General features: G+C 43.2%; 1 long non-coding RNA gene across 1 annotated transcript in view; it reads left to right on the top strand.

Moving 5' to 3' along the window:
• Positions 1-535: 535 nt before the first annotated feature.
• The window catches only part of LOC145823347 (uncharacterized), a 31,075-nt gene continuing 13,965 nt past the window's right edge, over positions 536-17,645 (top strand). Inside the window, exon 1 of the long non-coding RNA XR_014365632.1 lies at positions 536-631. This is a non-coding gene — a long non-coding RNA (uncharacterized LOC145823347). The remainder of the gene's footprint in view (positions 632-17,645) is intronic.

Below are 17,645 nucleotides of genomic sequence, written 5' to 3'. Positions count from 1 at the left end.
ACAAGATTTTTCTAAAACAATTCACATTCTAGAGAGGGACAGGTTTCTCTCCAGTCTTTTAGCAAACTTGAAAGATGTTATCTGCCTAGTGGGTCTATTTTTGAGTTCTATTTCAATAATTCGAACAGTTTATATTTTAAAATTTATTGAGTACATCATTCTTGTAAAAAAAATCAAGTCGATCGAATAAAGACAACACATATTAAAGTTTGTTTTGTATAAAAAAATAGACAATAAAAAAATAATTAATATATAATTAATTTAAACATGTGTTATCTATTATCTAATTAATTTAATCTTTTACAAAAATAATATATTTGACAAATCGGCTTGAATAACTGTCTAGTCTGATTGACAGTCCAGACCATTTCACGAAATATTGAGGAAAAAAAAAAACAAAAAAAAAATTGCAAAATTAAAAATGATATGAAACCCGTGTATGTGTTGTGTAATGCTTCATTTTTTTGGCTTGGTAAAACAGAAAAAACGAAAACTAACGAGAACTTTCTCACGAAACCCCTCGTCTGAGTGTTGTAGAGAAATTTGTTAGAGAGAGAGATGAGGATGATGGCAAGAAGTGCTGATGCTGCTGTGGTTTTCAGAAATGGTGTTTGTGATCATCTTCACAAGGGTATTTTCTTTCAACTTCCTTGTTTTCTTACAATCTTACTGAATCCCTATTCTCATCCTCATGTAGATTAACAACTGAATACACTGTTCCTCAATATTGATTATTGTCCCCGAATTACTGTTTTCGAAAACTGAATCTGATACCCGCAGATAACTGATTTCCAAAATACTGAACTGGTGCACGCAGGCTTGATACCCAAACTTGTGAGCTGATACATGCATTCCTGTAGAGGCCAACTCTAAAGCACATAACAAACAAGTGAGAGCCAAAACACCCCTATGTTGGGGTAGGGTTTTCCTGTCCTATTTTGTCAGGAGCCAGGGTTTCACTACGCACGCAGCGGTTTCAAATAACCTAACATCGGGTAAGCAACCTGTCCTAGTTTGGAATGGTCACTACGGATTTCGAATATGCACTAGGTCGAATGGTTAAAAGGGTGCCCCAGTAAAACCGGAGTTTGTGTTCCCATACTGGCAGAGCCCATAACCGGTCAACCTTATGGCACGCAACCTCAGGCTAACCGCTCAGGAATAGCAGACGGCAAACACGGTGCCCTAGGCACACCAATGCACATGCAATGCAAAGAAACACATAAGTGTAGTCAAAACAAGATATCACGAGTTTGAGTCAAGTTCTCTAAATCCCCGGCAGGGTCGCCAGAAACTGTAGACGTCCCCGAACGTCCTGGGAGGGAATCCCATTTTGTTTGTTCTGGGCTTACTACAGTTCGGACTCAAATTGTCACGGTTCTAAATCTGAACCAAAGAGTCCAAATTCGGCAAATCGTTTTGGAAAACTGATTTTTGTAAAGAAGTGCCAAATAAGGACTGCTTTGCCAGATACAGAGTCGCCACCTAAATATTTTATTTTGGGGAATTTAGAAAACCCTGACTCGTTTGCCTAAGGCCACGTGCCCGTCATCACCAAAGTTGCCTCGGCTCGGGAACTTGGGTACGATTGGGGAAGGTCAGCTATGAGCACCCCGCTCGCCCGATCAAAGATCGGTCTCTACTAAACATGATATCTTGTTTTGAAAACATATGCATTCTTATTCCGGTTAATTAGCTAGAATTTACTATGTGATGCGCACAACACACAAGTATAGACTAGATCGCCTAAATTGGAACAAAACATTTCATGTTTGTTTTGAAAACAGTTTGCTACTCGCAAGTAGGCTAAAAGACATATTTTGCCACCCTCGAGTGGGCTTAAGACTCGCATTCAATGCATTGTTCCAATTTAAGTAACCCAACCTTCATCCATAGGCATTCAGGCAGTTATAACACGTAAGCACATAGCCTCATGGTAAGCATGCTATCATGGCAACACTCACACTCATGCAAGGATGCTAAAACATAAATGCTTACCGAGTACTCCAAGCCAAAATAGAAACTAGTTAGTAATCATATGCATGATCCTAGTTCATGTTAAGATGGCTAATGCAACACATGCAAGATGCAACTACAATGGGCTTGGCTATTCTAAGATGGCATGTGATGATGCTACAGCTAACACGTATTCAACTTGGAATTGAAATACAATGCAGTTAATATGATGCGCCGAGCCCGGTGCATGCAAGACAAATGTATGGATGCACGCATGCATAGCATAAGGTATGCTAATTTAAACATGCCCTAGTACTAACCATTGAAAGCAGGTAAGTAAAAGGGAGAAAGAAGTGGGGATTGGAAGATATACACACACTCACACACACTTATTACACAATTGCCCTTGCTCAGAGGGTCCGAAAGAATAATACAGGCCGAATAACAAATCAACTATCCTAGTCCATTAATTATTACAAACCCTCTAATTAATAAATTATTTACAAAAACAGCCTAAATATGAAACTAAAGAGACCGCCGCAGCTCTGCCTCGAAATGCGTGGATGATGCATGCTTGATTTGCCTTGTTCGGAAACCCGATACCATGCCACTGTTGCCTCTGTTTACACTACCCTGCTCCTCTGAAAATTATGAAAATCCTGAGGTTGCTTCTGAACTGCTCCTTGAGCATTGTGGAATGCCACAGGCCAAGGAATAAGATAACCGGCCATGGGAATATGCTTATCGGCTAAATATTGGGCCATCGGCTGGACACTGATGATCGGTCGGCATTACAAATGGCCGGCCGGCTATTTCTTCCTGTAGTTGACAGCAGCAGAGGGCAAACAGTGTATGGCATGGAAATTTCAAGCAAATGTGAGCATGGCCACACTCCCTATCATGCAATGGACTCAAGGGAGCGTGGCTCTCGACCCTCGGGCCATCAATTATGCATTTTGATGCATGATGGCCTAAGAGGCCAAGTTTGCCATTCAATGTAAATGCATGCACAAAAGAAATGAATGCCTCATGCCCTATCATGTTGAGGTCAAGGGCATTGGCGACCGAGGAGTGAGACGTGTTTCGTCACTCTAAGTACAAACACGCCTTATTCCTCAAGTTTGGTTTGACACCCCAAACCAAACAAGATGCAATGCATGTATGCCATATACAATGCAAAGTGATGCAACTCATGCAAGGCAATATGAGCATGCTAAGCTAATGCAACATGACACTACTTACTCATGCAAGCTAAACTAATGCAATATGAACATGTCAAGCATACAACAAGACTATGTGATGCACTTAGCTAAACAATATGCAAACATGCAAACAAGATATAATGCAAGCATGCAACTAATGTAATGCAACATGCATCATGCTAAGCATGCAACTATATACAAGGGTGGTCTTAAACTAAAATGGGAGGCCTCAGCCATGCCCCAAAACAGTGGCCAAAAGTGGTGGAAATGGTGGACAAATGCTCATGCAAACAAGCATACCAATGGGCCTAAGACTAAGGCATAAAAAGGAACATTCTACTACAACTATCATGACCACTCATGGCATGGACTAAGCAACCAAAAACAGAGTTTCTATGCATCAAAATATGCCCCAAAACCCACTGATATGGCAGCCCCAAAGACTTAAACACATAAGCGTGCACAATGGCTTATATATGGAGCATAGGATCACATCTCTTCAAAGCATTGAAAGGATAACAAAATGCAAACATGTAAGCATAAAACATGGACTGAAATGACCTAATAAGTGATTCCAAATCACTAAAATAGCCAAGATAATGCATGCTAATGACTCACACACCCGATGCCAACATGCTAGAATGCAAAGAGACTATACAAAGCATGAAAGGCATGACCAAATCAACACCCAACAGACCTCAAACATGATGAAACATGACCAAAAGATTCACAAAGCTAGGCAAAAACATGCAAGCATGATGGTCTAATGGCAAGATGCACTTTTAGGCAAAATGGGGGAATACAAGGAAAGTGTATAATGCATGAAATGGGCCATCAATCCGACCAAAAATAGAGGCATATTATGACCTAACAACACCCAAAAACCTCTGAAATGGAGCCAAAGACAACTACTCACGCATGCTACCATTATGAGCCAAAAACATGGACAAAAGAGGCACAAAGGGAGAGGGGTGTCCCTCCCCTATGCAAGACCTCAAAACCTCTTCTTAACCACTGAAAATCCTCTGGATTTCAGTGGTGAGAAGACCAACACACAAAGGTATTCAAAGCTCAACCAAAGAAGGCACAAAAGGGCCAAACAAGGCCTAAGAGGGGTGGTCGACCCCCAACACTAAAATGACCTTAATGAAACATCTTAAGCATGCAAATACAAGACTTTTTTCAGTTATACACAAAGTTCAAAACAGCATGCAAAGGGGGGTAAAAGCTAATGCAAGATTGGGGAATATAAAGCAATAGTGTTACCCTTGAAGAACACTTCAAGAACAGCAAGTCCAGCCCCCTTCTTCTAATCAAAACCAGCTCAAAACTTCAAGAACAAACCCTCAACACCTCCAAAGTCGAAGTATGGTGTAATGCTATGTGTCTTAGTGCAAAACTAAGAACAAAACACACTTTTTGGCCCTCAAACACACGCAAATGAAGAGAGAGAGGGAGATATAGAGAGAGAGAGTGGAGTATATATCAAATATATATGTATTATCTCTGGTTTTGCTAAACCTCCTCAAAGGAGGAGGGAGGCCTCCTTATATAGACAAGGCAAAAGGCCTAAGCTTCCAAGAGAAGCTATCAAAAGGGGTCAAGGCTTCCTAAAGAAGCTAAGGCAAAGGGGCCAAGGCTTCCTTAGGAAGCTGAGATAGGTGTCCAAGCTTCTTGAGGAAGCTAAGACAAAGGTCCAAGCTTCCCTAAGAAGCTAGACCAAAAGGGTGCAAATTCCTCCATACACGTGCATGGAGGGCAGGTCCGTGCACTCCAGCTGGCACAGCTGGTATGCATAATGTCTGAAAAAGAAAAAAAGGTGGTACCAGCCAGAAAAGGAGACCACCGGCCAAATGCATGGTCGGCCGACCACACAAAATGCCGATACACCTCAGATAAGTGCCGACCGACCAAACATTTGGTCGGTAGGAAAAAGGAAAGGCCGGTGGCTTTATGCCACGGCCGGTGGGTTTCAGGGGTGGATAACAAGCCTCTTCCCACCCTCAAAAGCACAAAACACAAGTCCCTAGTGCAAAACCAAGCACAAAACAAGCAAGTTAAGAGATACTGAGGCAAGGTGCGCGGCTGAGGCCTTCGGGAACTCAAAACGAACACGAACATAGATGATCACCGAGTGTTCGAACGGTGACGTCCAAGTCTTGAGGACGGTCAAAAATGGGGTGTCTACACAAGTTGATGCCGACATGTCAGCCGAGGTGCCACGTGTCCTGGTCATTATGCCGAGGTCGTCTCGGTTAGGCCGAGGTTATCTCCGAAAATACTGGAATCCGAGATAAGCGGATAAAGAACAAGAGTCCTAGAATGGGAGGAGACTTCAGTTTGGATTAAGATAAGACTCTTAGTGAGTTTATCCTAATTCAACTGGGTGTCCAAGATTAGCAGTAATCCTAAGTTCATTAGAGTTAGGCTTCCATTGGGACTAGGATTGAGTTGGCTATAAAAGAGAGGCACCCCTATGGGTCTAAGGTATGTCTTTTTATGCTCAAGCTAGTGAGTTTAGCATTATTGATTATCTTTGAGAGATATACTGACTTGATCGTCGGAATGCCCCCAGGTGGACGAACCACCGCCGGAATCTTCTCTTTCTGTTAAAAGTTAGCCAGGTGTCATCTATTCTGCCAGTGTTCTCCAGCTGAATACTGAGTTGGGCAGTGTGATCAGAAAATGACTCACACAATTTGGCGCCGTCTGTGAGAAAGAAAGTAGAATAGATGGCCAGTAACGGACAGAAGGAAAAGATTAGGGACAACACTCCTACTGGGAGTGGGAGACCTATTGACCTTGATGGAAAAGAAGACAGGTCCAACGCAGAAACTCATGAGCAAGCTCACGGAGTAAAAGACGTCGGCCAGACTGGCGACGTACCAAAGAAACCTGATGAAAGCAGGTACTACAACGAGGACGACCTCCAGGTTTGGAAGGATAGGTGCCTACGGAGGGACGAAGAGGTAAAAGAGATGGCAAACAAATTGGAAGACCTGCAGTTGGTCAACAATTTCATGATACAAAATAACGTCATGCAGCCACCGTTCCCGCTGTAGGACACACCAATTCCAGCGGCCAATGCCCAAAAGGCAGGGCAGAAAACAATCCCCGTAGCTCCTTAGCATAACAGGAGCGAAAGATACTATCTCTGACCTTTTAGGGAAGTCGGGCGAAGAGGGTCGAGAAGAGAAGAATCATGGAGGACGCATCGCACAAAGGAGGCAAACCCCAAAGGACATCGGCATGTTCAGGGGCAGGCACTGTGCTTCGACACAACTCATGGAGAAGGGTCGAAAAGAACTCACCACAAAGCTGAAAGTAGTGCACCAAAAAGACTGAAAGCAAGAGATAGCCGAGCTCCTAGGCGGACGAAGGAGGACTTAAGAGATTACCTCAAGAGGAAGCAACAGAATGCCGAGGCCGAGGTAACCTCCCCAGATAAGCCGAGGACACCATTCTCGGTGGAATTGGGCAGGTTTGAGGCGCCGAAGAGATTCAGTATGCCGAGGTTTTAAATATATGATGGTAAGTCAGACCCCAACTTCCACGTTGGACTATATTTGAACTCAATGGCATTATATAGTGGGAACGAGCCGTTGCTCTGCAAAGTGTTCCCCTCATCTTTCGGGGAGATTGCATTAGATTGGTTTCAAAAATTACCGAAGGGAAGTGTGAAGACTTGGAAAGGCCTGGCTGAGATGTTTGTGGCCAGGTTCGTGACAAACAAGCTGCAGCCATTAAGGGTGGACGCACTAATGGCCCTGAAGATCAGCAAGGATGAAGGCCTTAGGGCCTATGCAAAAAGATATTATGAGGTGTTCAATCGAATACCCGAATGTAATCAAGAGGTGGCGGTCGTATCTTTCAAGAATGGCCTAAAAGACAACTGTCCACTACGAAAGTCTTTGGCAAAGACATTGCCAAAAAGTATGGAAGAGCTCATGGCGAGAATTGAGAAGTATGCCAGAGCCGAAGAAGACACGTCGGGGGCTAAGGAGATAAAACAAGAGAAAGGAAACGGCTCGCCGAAGGGAGACCGAGGTAACAATGGATCGAGCAAACAAGAAGCAGAATTGAGGGCCACACAAGCAGTAACAACTGTGTTCCGAATCCCAATTCACAAAGTCCTGGATCAAATTCAGAACCAGCCCTATTTTAGAACGCCAGAGAGGACTCCAGGAGAGTTCATGGGAAGAAACATTGGCAAGCATTGTGCCTACCACAATGAAGATGGGCATACAACTCAGGGTTGTAGAGCCCTGAAAGCACATTTGGAAGACCTGGTGAGACAAGGACATCTGAGAGACCTTGTCGATGAGACCAGGACAAGGGAAGAACATGCAAGGTTGCCTCAGGCACCAGCAGCCCCACCTCCCCCAGCACAGTAGCCACAGGCAGGAGGACCTTGGGTAATCAACGTAATCCACTTGAAGGTCAACAAAAACGAAATCCGAGGAGAGACCCAGAAGGTAAAACACCTACAACATGTCTACCAAGTCGGGGAGAAAAGATATCGGGCAAAAGAGTGCCAGGGACCAATGATAACCTTTATTGAAGCTGACCTAGAGATGGTCCAGCATCTGTATAATGATGCCTTGGTAGTATCCCTCCAGGTTGGGGAGTGCCAAGTGAAACGCATCCTGATTGACCAAGGCAGCTCTTGTGACATCATGTACGTCCAATGTTACAAAGAGCTCGGCCTTCACCCAGATGATATGGAACAATCCAATGACCCAATGGTTGGGTTCGATGGAACGTCGACATGGCCACTGAGAATAGTAAGCTTGGAGGTGCAGGCTGGCACCAGGAAGATCAAGACAGAATTCACCATCATCGACACACCCTCCCCTTACAACATCATCGTGGGAAGGCCATGGTTGCATGCAATGGGGGCAGTTCCCTCAACATTGCATCAACTATTGCGATTCCCAATAGAGCATGGGATAGAGGAAGTCAGAGGCGATCAGTTGCAGGCGAAGAATTGCTCCATGGAAACAATGAAATCTACCTGTAGCATACGAGAGCTAGAAAAGGCAAAAATTGAAGATGAGGACGTGGAAGTCCTAGAAGACGTCGGCAAGGAGCCAGTCGAGAAGAGCGAAGAGACACTGAAAAAAATTCTCGTCCAGGATAGGGATGAAGAACGCTTCTTTCTTCTCGGCTCGGGCTTAGCCGAAGAAGAGGAAAAAGAGTTGGAAGCATTTTTGAGAACAAATATTGAGGTATTCGCCTGGACACCTTACGAAATTCCAGGCATTGACCCCAAGGTCACTTGCCATAACCTGAACGTCGACAGGTCAGCCAAACCTGTAATTCAACGAGCGAGAAGACAGACGTTGGCACACGTCGAAGCAGTAGAGGAAGAAGTAGACAGACTTCTGGAGGCCAGGGCCATTATAGAAGTTCACTACCCGACATGGCTATCCAACACAGTGGTGGTAAAGAAGAAGAACGGTAAATGGAGGGTCTGCGTAGACCTTACCAGCCAAAACAAAGCCTATCCCAAAGACAGCTTTCCATTACCCAAGATTGACCAGCTAGTAGATGCCACTTCAAGGAATGGAAGAATGAGCTTCCTAGATACCTATAGGGGGTACCACCAGATAGCCATGTACCCCCCAGACGAAGAGAAGACCGCGTTCATCACCCTAAAAGGCCTGTACTGTTACAGAATAATGCTTTTCGGGTTGAAAAACACAGGAGCAACTTACCAAAGGCTGGTAACCAAAATGTTCAAACACCTGATTGGCCAAACAATAGAAGTCTACATCGATGACATGGTCGTTAAGACCAAGGAGCCTGAGGGTCTTCTCACCGATCTGAAAGCAGTCTTTGAAATCCTTAAAACATATCGGCTTCGACTCGATGCATCAAAGTGTGCATTTGGAGTTGGATCTGGTAAGTTTCTAGGATACTTGGTGACCAGAAGGGGCATCGAGGCCAGCTCAGATCAAATCAAGGCCATCCTAGAGTTGAAGAGCCCGACATCGGCAAAACAGGTGCAGATGCTAACTGGAAGGGCTGCAGCCCTGAACAGATTCATCAGCAGAAGCTCAGATAAGTGCAGACCTTTCTTCAACTTGGTGAAGAAAGCCACAGACTTCCTGTGGATCGAAGAATGCGAAGCCGCTTTGACTGACCTAAAGAAGTACTTGACCACAGCTCCAGTTCTTTCAAATCTAGAACCTGGGGAGGAGCTGTTCCTGTACTTAGCCATTTCAGAACATGCGATAAGTGCAATACTAATCCGAGAAGAAAAAGGAGAGCAAAGGGCTGTTTACTATGTAAGCAAAACCCTAGCCGATGTAGAAACAAGGTATCTACCCTTAGAGAAATTGGCACTAGCTTTAGTAATGGCTTTAAAGAAGTTGAACCATTACTTCCAGGCCCATAAAATTGTGGTGCTAACAGAGCACCCCTTGAAGTCCTTACTGCAACAAGGAGACCTGACAAGAAGAATAGCTAGGTGGGCAGTCACCCTAGGCTAGTATGACCTGGAGTACAGGCCAAGAACAACAATTAAAGGCCAGGTTCTGGCCGACTTCGTGGCCGAGTTCACGCCAGAATCCATCGAACATCGGGCTCCGTTGAGCCAGGATGAACGATGTCCAACCAAGCAAGGAGAAGCACAGTCAAAGGCGAAAGAACAAAGAAAAAAGGAAAAACTCAGACCCTGCAGCATTTACATCGGTGACTCCTTTCGACTGTTTGTTGATGGGAGTTCAAACCGACAGGGTGCGGGGGGAGGAGTAGTGCTTATATCCCCAGATGGGCAGGTACTAGAATAATCAATTCGTTTGGGGTTCAAGGCCTCAAACAATGAAGTAGAGTATGAAGCACTCATTGCAGGACTAAAGTCGGCAGCAGCAGTGCAAGCAGATGAGGTAATAGTTTTTTGTGATTCATAACTAATAGTTAACCAAACAACAGGCAAGTTTGCAGCCCGAGATGAACGAATGTCGGCCTACGCAAAGGAGGTCATCAGGCTGTCAGCCTTGTTTCAGAACTGTCGACTACTTCAGGTAAGCCGAGATGATAACAGCCACGCCGATGCATTGGCCAACCTAGCTAGTGCAGTACAACCTGAAAAAGCAAGGACAATAATGATTGACTACTTGTCGGGCCCGAGCGTCGAGCCACTATCCACAGAGCATGAAGCAATATGCGTGGATATGGGACCAAGCTGGATGGACGCAATTGTTGCATTCCTGAAAGAGGGAAAGCTGCCAGACGACCACAATGAGGCACACAAGATCAGATTAAAGTCGGCAAGATTCAGTCTAACAGCAGAGGGACACCTCTACAGAAGATGCTTCACTGGACCCCTTTTAAGGTGTGTACACCCTTTGCAGGTTGAAGAGTTTTTATATGAAATCCATGAAGGAATTTGTGGAAGCCACGCTGGGGGCAGATCACTAGCTCATAGGGCCATTACCCAGGGGTATTGGTGGCCTTACATGAAAAAAGATGCAGAAGTCTACGTGAAGAAGTGTGAACAATGCCAAAGGTTTGCACCTTCAATACACCAGCCAGCTGCTAACCTGAACCCCGTATCTAGTCCTTGGCCATTTGCCCAATGGGGCATGGATCTTGTTGGGCAATTACCCCAAGCAACTAGATAAAGGAAGTACTTGCTGGTAGCAATGGACTACTTCACTAAATGGATAGAAGCTAAACCTCTTGCCAAGATCCAAGATGTGGACGTGAAGAACTTCATTTGGAAAAACATTATCACCAGGTTTGGGATTTCAAGAGCAATTGTTGCAGACAATGGAACTCAATTTAACAGTAAACTAATCAAGAACTTCTGTGCAAAGTTCAAGATCAAGAACTACTTTTCAACCCCAAGCTTTCCACAAAGCAATGGACAAGCAGAAGCATCAAACAAAGTAATTTTGGATGGGATAAAGAAAAGGCTGCAGGCAGCAAAAGGAAAGTGGGTAGACGAACTACCCAATGTACTCTGGGCATATCGGACTACGCCGAGAAGATCAACAGGGGAATCCCCCTTTGCCATGGCTTATGGCACAGAAGCAGTCATTCCACTGGAGGTCGGCATCCCTGGGATCAGAAACCAGGGGCTAGAGAACGGAACTAATGATGTACTCTTAGCCCGAGATCTAGATCTTCTAGAAGAACGAAGGGAGAAAGCTGTAATTCAGCTCGCAGCATACCAGCAATAGCTTGCCAGAGCTTATAACAAGAAGGTTAACCCAAGGGAATTTCAGATTGGTGATCTCGTCTTAAGAAAAGTCGTCGGCAACAAGAAGGATCCCAAAGAGGGCAAACTTGGCACAAATTGGGAAGGACCCTACAGAATCATCTCGGTGCTGGGCAATGTGGCATATCGGCTTGAAGATAATGAGGGCAAAGAGTTGCCAAGACTCTGGAACACTTGTAACCTGAAATTTTTCTATCATTGAGATTTGACTTATTTTTTGCCGACGTCATAAATAAAATTTTAGCAAGATTTTTCAACACTTGTGACTGATAAAGATACATAATGTTGTTTCTGGAATGCATAAATAATGAGAACCCAAGTGGAACTCAGGTTCACATTAGGGGACAGAGAGAAGACAAAGATGTTTAACACTTATTGAAATTTGTGGACAATTTACAAGTTGAAGATAAACCGAAATCATTGTTTAACACTTGTTGAAATTTGTGGACAATTTACAAGTTGAAGTTAAACCGAAATCATTGTTTAACATTTGTTGAAATTTGTGGACAATTTACAAGTTAAGTTAAACTGAAATCATTGTTTAACACTTGTTGAAATTTGTGGACAATTTACAAGTTGAAGTTAAACTGAAAACACTGTTTAACACTTGTTGAAATTTGTGGACAATTTACAAGTTGAAGTTAAACCGAAATCATTGTTTAACACTTGTTGAAATTTGTGGACAATTTACAAGTTGAAGTTAAACCGAGATTATTGTTTAAACACTTGTTGAAATTTGTAGCAATTTACAAGTTGAAGTTAAACCGAGATTATTGTTTAAACACTTGTTGAAATTTGTAGCAATTTACAAGTTGAAGTTAAATCGAGATCATTGTTTAACACTTGTTGAAATTCGTAGCAATTTACAAGCCGAAGTTAAACCCAGATTATTGTTTAAACACTTGTTGAAATTTGTAACAATTTACAACTTGAGTTAAACCAGTATGATGTTCAACACTTGTTAAAAGTTTACAAGTTAAGTTAAATCGAGAAGTTTGTCTATCTGAGGTGTGTCACCCCGAGAAGATTGCACAAAGAAGAAGAGTATGTTAAAGACATGCAGAATATTCTAAGTATAGAATCACGCAAAAGCAGTCAAAAGAAGACAGAGGTACAAGCACTCAGTGAAGGAAAGTTGTATTAGCATTCAACAAAGAGAGGGCACATCGGCCATACGGAGGGCTTACATTGTTTCAAAAACAAAGAAAAACAAAGTACAAAAGAAAAGACATCGAAATTAAGATTCCTCAGCATCAGCAACAGGCTGGGTTTGGACCTCGGAAGGTTGTTGAGAAGCCACCTCGGTCGCCTTTTTTGCCGCAAGCTCAGCATTAATTTCTTGCAAAGTTTCGTCAAGGCTCTTATCGGTAATGGTGACGTCGGCTGATGTCTTCTCCGGAGCAGCGTCTCTGGGAACCTCATCACCTTCCTTATCTTGAGTCAAGTCTAGGACTTGCTCATTCTGAGGAGGGGACTTGACCCCAGCAGCATCTTTTGGCTTCCTCACCAAAATCTCTTCCTCAGATTCAGAGTCACTGTCAGATTGAGCTAGAGTTGGAGTTGGGGCTAGAGAGAATGGAAGATGAATGAGGTCGGCATTTCTGAAGGGCGAGTCCTCGGGGACATTAAGCTTCTTTAGAAGAGACATCCAACCAAGGGTGAAACCCTTGTTGCATGCCTGCTTCACTTGAATTTCATAAGCCTCTGTGATGTCGGCCATACCTTTAGCATATGCCTTCTCGTCGGCGTCTTTGATGTCAGCCTGTTTGGTGGCCAAGGCTTCTTGAAGCTCTTTTTCGGCTTGGGCCATCTTCTCCTCGGCCTCTTTTCTTTGGGACTCGGAAACCTTTCTGATGGCTTCGGTAGATTCAGCCTTCTCTTCGGCGTCAGTTTGGGCTTTGATTGTAGCCTCGGCTTGGTCCTCCAACTTTTTCATCTTTGATTGTAAACTCTTGTTGGCTTTTTGAAGAATAGAGAACTCCCTTTTTATCTCGGCCAACTTCTCTCGATTTTCGAAAGATTGAACAGAGAAAGAATGGGCATGCTGGATGGCCTGAAATTGAACAAAACAAAAGTTATTAGAAAATTTCAAAGTATGAGAAAGAAGGAAAAAAGTGCCAGATGAAAGACACTTACTTGAACAGAATGTTGAAGCATCAGAGCGTAGTTTTCATACTCGCTCATCTCGGCATTTCGATCAAGATCACCGGGGAAGAGCAGAGCAGTACTGAGGGCTATGCCGATGTTGATGTCATCAGCACTGTCGTTAGCCATGACTGGCTTATCTTCCAGAGTAATTTTTGGAGCCCAGGGGGCATCATTCTTTTTAGACCCCGAGGTGGTCGCAGAAGATGACCTCGGCTTTTTTGATTTTGGAGATTCTGATGGCTGGGCTTCAGAGCGCCTCTTCCCAGCAGAGGGTTGAGATTTGTCACTCTCAGCCAACTTGGAGATCGGCAAAGTATCCACAGATTCAGTCTGAGTTACCTTAGCCTTTGGCTGAGCCTTTTTGATTCGTTTTGGCTTTAGAGGAGGCAGGGTTTGTGTTGGTTGTGCATCAACATCAGAAGGGATGCTGGCCAAGAGATCTTTTGCAACTGGTTTTGGATAGCTCATCTCGGCAGAAGAAACTGTTCGGCGTCGACGACGGCGTTGTGATATTGGAATCAAGTATGGAGTCGAGGTTGATGGCTGATCAACTGGATCGGAAGTTGACCCTTGATCTATCCGAGATGTAGACGCAGTCTGTGGAGTTATGGCAGAAGGTGGAAAAAGGCTTTTCTTCTTCCTCTTAGGGACGTCGGGCAGAGCTGACTTATAGGTTGGGATAAAGTTGAGAAGCAAAGGCGCCTTCCGTTTGTGAACCGGAAGGTTCAGTAGCTTCTTCAAATCCTTGTTGGGGAGGAAGGATTGGCGAAAGTTCTTTGAAGGTTGAGGAAGAACTGCAAAGATAGAACATCACAGACATTAGAACAGAATATTGAAAACTTTGTGCAAGAAGATAAGAAAACTTATAAAGGGTGGCCCTTACCAGCTCCTTCCCCGTAAACTGTTCGGATTAAGGGATAAAGATGGATGTCATCGTTTGGCTGAAACTCCCAATTGCCCGAGACGATGAAGTAATCGTCTCCAGCTCCCTTGTTGGAGTCTGGGAGGTCGGCTACGATTTTATATTCAGTGGATCTCGGCTTGAGGTAGTAGACATAATTCGTGTCTTTTCTAAGGCGACACATGGTATAATAGTACTAGAAATCGGCGAGTGTAATCCTGGCATTCTCTTGTTTGACTAAAGCTATGGTACCAGTAATAACTCGGTAAGAATTGATGGCAAGTTGCATTGGGTTCAACTTATAGAAGTGAAGGATTTGACAGAAAAAAGGGTCAAGTGGAAACCAAAGTCCACACTCAATAAAGGCAACCACAGGGAAGGGCATGGAGTTATCTGTAAGCATGATGGAGTCATCATCCCCAACCAACCTCAGATTGACATCGGCTGGGATTTCAAACTCTTGCCTAAAAAATTCTAGCTTGGAGGGGGTGTCTACCCGATGTTTCCACATATCCATAATGTCGGGATAACTAAAGGTATTGGATTTCAGAAAGAAGATGTTTCAAAAAGGGTTATTGGGACATCGGCAAAAAACCTAGGTTTGAGCTGGTGCAAAAATTTGTAAGGGATGTTTCCATTTTTCCTAAGAGTGGATGGATTTTACAGACAAATCCCAAACCTAAATCTATGAAAACAAAGATTGAAGGCACAGATCTGGAAAAGACACAAAAAACAGAAAACAAGAACGGAGTTTCAGAATCAAGAACAGAGATGGTCTATCAAGAGCATAAAGAATACAAGAAGTATAGGGCCAAGAATAGTGGCAAAAGTACAGGGAAGTGGTGAAACAGTGTGTGTGTTCAAGATATGGGCAAGGGCAAAATTGTGGGAAAAACACATTCAGATGTATGATTCACAAAATTAGAAGTTTGAACAAATGCAGTAATGGCAGTAAGTAATAGAAAGCATCAAAGAATTGAAAACGAAAGGAACAGTAAACTCACCGAAGAAAAGAAGCTGGTGTAAGGATCGCCAAAGTCAGACACTGGTTACAGAAGTAACAGAACGACGGAAGCTTCACCAGAAGGAGGAATGAAGGCAGTTGTAGAGCTTGAGGTCTAGAACAATGGCGTATTTAAGAGCTAGAGAGAGAAAAAGCAATGGAATCGAATGAAAAGTGAAAAAAACGAAAGAGGGAAACAAGTTTTGTCAAAAACTTGAAACGGCGGCAAAATAGGGCAATTAATGCACCTGGGACAACGTGAGCGTCAGACGGCGCACGTATGTGCGAGACGATTACGAAGCACGTGCCAAGTATGATCCAATAAGAAAAGGACACGTAGCCGAAACGGTTGAATTGTGGTATATGACAGCTCATACGCGTGAAGGAGTTCATTGGAATTCTTGATCTCTAAGAAGGCATGTCGGCCTACGATAATGATCTCGGATTAAACCGATGTACTACCATGAGGTGCTGATATAGGTTCCATCACCTCAGAATGTCGAGGTAATAGAACCTAGGGGGCAGTTGTGGGGATATATTTTTGAGTACCAACACGTGGCAAGTTGACGCCGACGTGTCTGCCGAGGTGCCACGTGTCCTGGTCGGTATGTCGAGGTCGTCTCGGTTAGGCCGAGGTTATCTCCGAAGATACTGGAATCCGAGATAATCGGATAAAGAACAAGAGTCCTAGAATGGGAGGAGACTTCAGTTTGGATTAAGATAAAACTCTTAGAGAGTTTATCCTAATTCAACTGGGAGCCCAAGATTAGCAGTAATCCTGAGTCCATTGGAGTTAGGCTTCCATTGGGACTAGGAGTGAGTTGGCTATAAAAGAGAGGCACCCCCATGGGTCTAAGGTATGTCTTTTTATGCTCAAGCTAGTGAGTTTAGCATTATTGATTATCTTTGAGAGATATACTGACTTGATCGTCGGAGTGCCCCCGGGTGGACGAACCACCGCCAGAATCTTCTCTTTCTGTTACAGGTTAGCCAGGTGTCATCTATTCTGCCAGTGTTCTCTAGCTGAATACTGAGTTGGGCAGTGTGATCGAAAAATCACTCACACAGAAAGCTACTTGATGAAGCCAGTGAGTTGCTTAGGAAAATGGAAGAAGAAGGATGCTCTCCAGATTTTTACTTGTATAATATATTGGTTCAAGGATTTCTACGAAATAATGGAACACAGAAAGCATTGCAATTTCTTCACGTAATGGATGATAGAGCTATCCCTGTGGGCGCATGCACTGCAACCATTATGGTTGACATGTTATCTGACGATGGATTAGATAATTCGTCAAAGGAAATGCTTCGTTCATTTTTTGGAATTACTTCATTTTTCAAGTAACCACCTAGGTTTTTTGGAGCTACTTTATTTTTCTAAGGTATCATAATGAGTCAAGGTGTTGTATTGATACATGTGCTTTATTGATAGTTGTTGTAACTTGTAAGTTGATTTAACTCATATTTGCTTAGATATTGTTTTTTATATAAAGGTCTGTTTTTATTGCTCTGAAATTTCATCTTGCCTTTCTTTTTTTTTTTTTTCTAGATATGCAGTTTTGCGAAAGGTATATATTTATTTTCCAAGGAGGATTTCTATTTAAAAGACTTGTCTCGTGTTCTTGTATAGATTATTTGACTCATGCTTATGATCATAAACTTCAAAAAGTAAGGCATATAGTAGTCTCAATATTTAATAACTCCTTATGCTTTTCTTTTTTTTTTTTTTTCTTTTTTTAGAAAACGAAAAACATTCCATAGCAATTAGCCAAAGTTTACAAGTTTTGCCAGCTGATGGGCTGGTTGGATTACATACCTGGGAACTTTTACAATTTAAAGATACCTAAAATACTTGCTAAGTAACTTAATATCTGATATAATATTTTCTACATCCCAGTTTGGTTGCCATTTGTCTTTTAGGATAGTAACCAAAATTTGGCAATCCATATATATGAAAACATATTCTATTTGCTGCATCCTTGCCCAGGTTATCGCCTCAAAACAAGCCTTTGCTTCTGCAGCCAAAGGAGATGGTAGATGCAGCAGTTGTGCCTGCTCTGCTATCTTGTTATGGTTGTGGTTGTGACAGACCCAAGCAATTCCAGCTGTGCCTCTGTCTGCCTTCCATGATCTATGCAGTGCAAAGGTCCAGACCTGATTTCCTGCCATGTTATTATTGGAGTTTGCAAGAAAATCTTTTTCATGTGA

The sequence above is a fragment of the Camellia sinensis genome, chromosome 1 (genome assembly GCF_055761805.1).
Source record: "Camellia sinensis isolate YWXY chromosome 1, ASM5576180v1, whole genome shotgun sequence".
Taxonomy (NCBI): Eukaryota; Viridiplantae; Streptophyta; class Magnoliopsida; order Ericales; family Theaceae; genus Camellia; species Camellia sinensis.
Note: the sequence above shows the minus strand (reverse complement) of the source record. Positions and strands in the feature narration are given on the sequence as shown.